A 7457-nucleotide genomic window follows, 5' to 3' on the forward strand; every position below is an offset into this window, starting at 1 on the left:
TTCTTTTAGGCATCTTGATGCCACCTTCTGGGCCCTCGATATCAACATCAGGACCTTCAATGTCCACTTTTGGTGCCTTTATGTCACCTGCAAAACTTTGGTAAGGAAACATTCATATCACCCTTGACTTTTGGACTTTTCAAGTTGAAGTCTACATCTGGCATGGAGATTTTTGGACCTGGATATGGAAGGCATTTTAAACTTGGGACCTTTGATTTTCCCCTCTGGTCCTTCAATGTCAAGATCAGGAGATTTGATGTCAATTTCTGGTCCTTTTATGTCAACATCTGCTTTGGGGAGATTGATGTCGACATCTGGGCCCTCCACTTTAGGACCTTTGAGTCCAAATGATGGCATTTTGATTTTAGGCATCTTGAAGCCACCTTCCAGGCCCTCAATATCTCACATCAGGACCTTTCAATGTCCACTTTTGGAGCCTTTATGTCACCTGCATCTTGGGTCCAGAACCTCAAATATCACCTATTGACTTTTGGACTTTTAAGCTGAAGGCTACATCTGGCATAGACATCTCTTGACCAGATAAAGAAGGCATTTTGAATTTGGTTGCCCTTGGTTTGCGGGCAGGTCCCTTCACATCAAGATCAGGAGTTTTGATGTCAATATCAGATGATTAATAACCAATGTCACCACTAGGGACGTACATCAATTTGCTCCTTTGGGGGACTTAAAAACAGCGAAACCTTTGGATTTTAAATTTTGGCATCTTGAATCCTCCATTAGGTTCTTGACATTTGTTCTGGAAAATTAACGTCAAAACTTTGGGACCTCAAGGAACAGTACTGAATGGCATCTTCATTTGGGCTTTGATTTTTCCACTTCTGGTAAATCAATGTCAAGTTCTGGCCCGTGATACCCAAATCTGGGGTTTTTGATGTCTCCTTCAACTTTTGGAATTGAACATCAAAATCACCTTTCCATTTGGACCTTTTAAATTTAAATCCACATCAGGCATAGAAATCTTTGGACCAGAGAGGTGGCAATCTTGATTTGGAGCCCTTATTTCCCTCTGGTCCTTCCTTCAAGTTCGGTCTCCTCTTAATGGTTCATTTTGGTGCTTAATTCTCCCTTACAGTTTGGAAGGACACGTCTACATCACCTTTCAGTTTTGGACCTTTCAGATTAAGTCAACATCTGGCATAGAAATCTTGGACCAGAGGGATAGATGGCATCTTGAATTTGGGCCCTTGATTTGCCATCATGGGTCCTTCAATGTTCAACTCTGGAGCTTTGATGTTAAACATCTGGTGCCTTACTGTCAATATCAGCTTAGGGAGTTTTCACATCAAATCTGGACCTCCAGTTTGGACCCGTCATTCCGAATGATGGCATTTTGATCTGTGGAATCTGTAAAACCACCCTCAGGCCTTCAATTTCTGGGCCCTTTCAATTTCTATTTTTGTGTGCTTTAATATCTCCTTCCACTTTGGGAAAACAGAACATCAATCACCTTAAGTTTGGACTTTCAGATTTAGGTCAACATTCTGGCAAGAATCTTGGACAGAGATTGATGGCATCTTTGAATTTGGGGCCCTGATTTTTCCCCTCAGGTCCTTCAATGTTCAAACTCTGGACGACTGATGTCCACATCGGGTGCCTTAATCTCATATCAGCTTTAGGATTTTACCATTAAACATCTGGGACCCTCCAGTTTTGGGCCCCTTCATTCCGAAATGATGTCATTGTTTGACTTTGGGCATCTTAAAACCTCCCTCAGGTCCTTCAATATCGGGCCTTCAATTTTCCACTTTTGGTGCTTAATATTCCTCCACTTTGGAACGGATTAAATCAACATCACCTTTCAGTTTTGGACCTTTCAGATTGAAGTCAACGTCTGGCATAGAAATCTTTGGGACCAGAGATTGATGGAATCTTGAATTTGGGGCCTTGTTTTTGTCCCCTCAGGTCTTCAATGTCAAACTCTGGAGCACTGATGTCCACATATGGTGCCTTAATGGTCAATACAGCTTTAGAGATTTTCACATCAACATCGGACCTCCAGTTGAAACCCTTCATTCAAATGATGGCTTTTCATTTTGATCTTTGGCATCGTAAAAACCACCCTCAGGTCCCTCAATTTCGGGGCCTTCAGATTTCCAGTTTTGGTTGCTTTAATATCTCCTTCCACTTTTGGAGAAACAGACACATCAAATCGCCTTTCAATTGGACCTTTCAGAATTGAAATCAATGTCTGGCATAGAACTCTTGGACAAGAGGACAGATGGCATCTTTAACTTTGGGCCTTGATTTTTACCCTCAGGTCTTTTACAATGTCAAACTCTGGAGCTTTGATGTCAACCATCTGTGCCTAATGTCAATATCAGCTTTTAGGGATTTCACATCAAACATATGGACCCTCCAGTAGTTTTGGACCCTTTCATTCGAATGAGGCAATTTGGAAACTTGGGCATCTTAAACCTCCCTCAGCTACTTCAATTTCTGGGCCTCAATTTCCATTTTGGTGGCGTGTTATATCTACTCCACTTTTGGAAACAGGACACGTTCAACATCACCTTTCAGTTTTGGACCTTTCAGTGAAGTCAACATCTGGAATAGAAATCGTGGTGCCAGAGAGTGGAGGCATTTTGAATTTGGGGCCCTAATTTTCCCTAGGTCCTTCGATGTAAACTCTGAGCATGAGTCCAAATCTTGTGCTTTAATGTCAATATCGGCTTTAGGGATTTTCACATCAAGATCGGCCCCCCCAGTTTTGGGACCCTTCATCCGAAATGATGGCATTTTTGACTTGGCATTTAAAAAACCACCCTCAGGTCCCTCAATTTCCGGGCCTTCAATTCCATTTATTGGTGCTTAATCTCTCCTTCCATTTTTTGGAACAGACACATCAACATCGCTTTCAATTTGGACCTTTCAGATTGAAGTCAACATGTGCATAGAATCTTTGGACCAGAGATAGATGGCCCTCTTGAATTGTTGGCCCTGATTTTGCCCTCAGGTCCTTCAATGTCAACTCTGAAACATTGATGTAAACTCTGGTGCCCTTAATGTCAATATCAGCCTTAGGGATTATTTTAACATAAACATCTGGACCCTCCAGTTTGGACCCTTCATTAACGAATGATGCATTTTGAAACTTTGGCATCTTAAAACCCCCTCAGGTCCTTCACATCTGGCTTCAATTTCACACTTTTGGTGCTTAATATCTCCTTCCACTTTCGGAACAGAAACATCAACATCACCTTTCAGTTAGGACCATTCAGATTGAAGGTCAAATCTGGCATAGAAATCTTTGGACCAGAGAGTGATGGTTTTGAATGGGGCCCTTGATTTTTTCCCTAGGTCCTTCATGTCAAAACTCTGGGCACTGATGTCCACATCTGGTGCTTAATGTCAATATCAGTGTTAGGGATTTTCACATCAACATCTGGGGCCCCTCCAGTTTGGACCCTTCATCGGAATGATGGCATTTTGAACTTTGGCATTTAAAACCTCCCTCATGTCATTCAATATCTGGCCTTCAATTTCCACTTTTGGTGTTTAATATTCTCCTTCCACTTTTGGAACAGACACATCAACATCACCTTTCAGTTTAGGACCTTTCAGATTAAGTCAAACATCTGGCAATAGAAATCTTTTGGACCAGAGAGTGATTGGCATTTTGAATTTGTGGTCCTTGATTTTTCCCTAAGGTCCTTCCATGTCAAACTATGGAGAACTGATGTCCACATCTGGTGCCTTAATGTCAATATCAGCTTTAGGGATTTTCACATCAACATCTGGACCTCCAGTTTTGGAACCTTCATTCGAATGATGGCATTTTGAACTTTGGCATCTTAAAACCACCCTCAGGTCCCTCAATTCCGGGCTTCAATTTCCACTTTTGGTGCTTTAATATCTCCTTCCACTGTTGGAACAGGATATGGTCAACACACCTTCAGTTTGGCTTTCAGATTGAAGTCAACGGTCTGCTAGAAATCATTTGGACCAGAGATAGCATGGCATCTTGAATTTGGGCCCTTGATTTTCCCTCAGTCCTTCATGTCAAACTCTGAGCTTGGATATCAACAGATGTGCCTTAATGTCAATATCAGCATTAGGGATTTTCACATCAACCATCTGGACCCTCCAGTTTTGGAACCTTCATTCCGAATGATGGGCATTTTGAACTTTGGCCATCTTCAAAACCACCCTCAGGTCCCTCAATTTCTGGGCTTCATTTCCCCACTTTGGTTGCTGTTAATATCTCCTTCCACTTTTGAACGGCACATCAACATCACCTTCAGTTTTGGACCTTCAGATTGAAGTCAACGTCGGCATAGAACTCTTTTGGACCAGAGACTGATGGCATCTTGAATTTTGGGCCCTGGATTTTCCCTCCGGCCTTCAATGTCAAACTCTGGGCTTGATATCAACAGGTCTGGTGCCTTAATGTCAATATCAGCTTTAGGGATTTCACATCAACATCTGGGACCCTCCAGTTGGACAGCTTATTCCGAATGAGGGCATTTTTGAACTTTGGCATCTTAAAACCTCCCTCAGGTCCTTCTATATACGGGGCCCCTTCAATTTCCACTTTTGGTGCTTTAATATCTCCTTCCACTTTTGGAAAAGATTAAGTCAACATCGCTTTCAATTTTTGGACTCTTCAGATTGAATTCAAAGTCGGGAATTAGAAATCTTTGGACCAGAGATAGATGGCATCCTGAATTTTTGGCCCTTTGATTGTTCCTCAGGTCCTTCACTGTCAAACTCTGGAGCGTTGATATCAACATACTGGTGCCTTAATATCAATATCAGCTTTAGGGTTTTAACATTCAACATCTGGACCCTCAGTTTTGAACCTCATTCCAAATGATGGCATTTGATCTTTGGCCATTCTTAAAACTCACTCAGGTCCTTCAATATCGGAGGCCTTCAATTTCCAGTTTGGTGCTGTAATATCTCCTTTCCACTTTGGGAACAAGGATTACGTCAACATCGCCTTTCAAATTTTGGACCTGTCAGATTGAAGTCAACAGTCGAGGCATAGAAATCTTTGGGACCAGAGATTAGATTGGCATCTTGAATTTTGGCCCTTGATTTTTCCCTCAGGTCCTCAATGTCAAAACTCGGGCTTTGGATATCAACATCTGTTTGCCTTAAATAATCATATCAGCTTTTAGGGATTTTCACATCAACATCTGGACCCTCCAGTTTTGGACCCTTCATTCGAATTGATGGCATGTTTTGAACTTTGATCTTAAAACCTCCCTCAGTCCTCAATATTTGGGGGCCTCAATTTCCATTTGGTGCTTTACTATATCCGTCCACGTTTGGAAAGAAACATCAAACATCACCTTTCAGTTTTGGTCCTTAAGCATGAACGTCACTCTGGCATAGAAATCTTTGGACAGAGATTGATGGCCATTTTGAATTTTGGGCCCTTGATTTTCCCTCAGGTCCTTCAATGTTAAACTCTGGAGCATTGATGTCAAATTCTGGTGCCTTAATGTCAACATCGGCTTTTGGAATTTTACATCAAGACTGGACCCTCCAGTTTTGGACCCTTCATTCCAAATGATGGCATTTTGATCTTTGGCATCTTAAAACCACCCTCAGGTCCTTCAATTTCTGGGCCTTCAATTTCCACTTTCGGTGCTTTAATATCTCCTTCCACTTTTGGAACGGACACGTCAACATCACCTTTCAGTTTTGGACCTTTCAGATTGAAGTCAACATCTGGCATTGAAATCTTTGGACCAGAGACTGATGGCATTTTGAATTTGGGGCCCTTGATTTTTCCCTCAGGTCCTTCAATGTCAACCTCTGGAGCTTTGATGTCCACATCTGGTGCCTAATGTCAATATCGCTTTAGGTATTTTCACATCAACATCTGACCCTCGTTTTGGACCCTTCATTCCTAATGATGGTATTTTGAACTTTGGCATCTTAAACCTCCTCCCTCAGGTCCTTCAATATTCGGCCTTCAATTTCCACTTTTCTTTGGTGCTTTTACTATCTCCTTCCACCTTTGGAACAGAAACATCAACATCACCTTTCAGTTTTGGTCCTTAAGATTGAAGTCAACGCTCATATAGAAATCTTGGGACCAGAGACTGATGGCATCTTGAATTTGGGGCCCTTTGATTTTCCTCGGTCCTTCAATGTCAAACTTCTGGAGCTTTGATGTCCGCCATCTGGTGCCTTAATGTCAACATCGCTTGGAATTTTCACATCAAGATCTGACCCTCCAGTCAACTTCATTCCAAATGATGGCATTTTTGAACTTTGGCATCTAAAACTCCTCCCCTTGTAACTTTCAATTTCTGGGCCTTCAATTTCCACTTTCGAGGTAGCATTTAATATCTCCTTCCACTTTTTGGAACGAGACACGTCAACATCACCTTCAGTTTTGGACCTTTCTTTCAGATTGAAGTCAACATCTGGCATTGGAAATCTTTGGACCAGAGACTGATGGCATTTTGAATTTGGGGCCCTTGATTTTTCCCTCAGGTCCTTCAATGTGTCAACCTCTGGAGCTTTGATGTCCACATCTGGTGCCTTAATGTCAATGCTCGGCTTTAGGGATTTTTCACATCAAGATCTGGACCCTCCGGTTTTGGGACGCTTCATTCGAATGATGGCATTTTTGATCTTTTGCATCTTAAAACCAATTCTCTCAGGTCAGCTTCCGTTTCTGGGCCTTCAATTTTCACTTTTACGGTGCTTTAATATCTCCTTCCACTTTTGAACGGACACGCCAACATCACCTTTCAGTTTTGGACCTTCAGATTGAAGTCAACGCCTGGGTATAGAAATCTTGAATCAGAGACTGATGGCATCTTGAATTGGGGCCCTTTGATTTTTCCCCCCTCGGGTCCTTCACAATGTCAAACTCTGGAGCTTTGATGTCCACATCTGGTGCCTTAATGTCAATATATCGGCTTTAGGTATTTTCACATCAACATCTGGACCCTCATGTTTTGGACCCTTCATTCAATGATGGTATTTTTGAACTTCTTGGCATCTTAAAACCTCCTCAGGTCCTTCAATACCTGGGCCTTCATTTCACCCTTTGGTGCTTTTTAATATCTCCTTCCACTTTTGGAATGAAACATCAACATCACCTTTCAGTTTTGTCCTTAAGATTGAAGTCAACGTACTGGTATAGAAATCTTTGGACTAGAGACTGATGGCATTTTGAATTGGGGCCCTTGATTTTTCCCTCAGGTCCTTCAATGTCAACCTCTGGAGCTTTGATGTCCACATCTGGTGCCTTAATGTCAATATCGGCTTTAGGGATTTTCACATCAACATCTGGACCCTCCAGTTTTGGACCCTTCGGTTAATTCCGAAATGATGGCATTTTGATCTTTGGCATCTTAAAACCACCCTCAGGTCCTTCCATTTCTGGGCCTTCAATTTTCCACTTTCGGTGCTTTAATATCTCCTTCCACTTTTGGAACGGACACGTCAACATCACCTTTCAGTTTTGGACC

The 7457-nt window shown here is 42.0% G+C and overlaps 2 pseudogenes; both read right to left on the reverse strand.

Annotated features, from left to right (window-relative positions):
* Positions 1-3: 3 nt before the first annotated feature.
* LOC122143365 lies at positions 4-631 on the reverse strand (annotated as a pseudogene).
* A 4246-nt stretch (positions 632-4877) lies between these two features.
* LOC122143364 lies at positions 4878-7451 on the reverse strand (annotated as a pseudogene).
* Positions 7452-7457: the final 6 nt, after the last annotated feature.

The sequence above is a fragment of the Cyprinus carpio genome, unplaced genomic scaffold (assembly GCF_018340385.1).
Source record: "Cyprinus carpio isolate SPL01 unplaced genomic scaffold, ASM1834038v1 S000002930, whole genome shotgun sequence".
Lineage (NCBI taxonomy): Eukaryota > Metazoa > Chordata > Actinopteri > Cypriniformes > Cyprinidae > Cyprinus > Cyprinus carpio.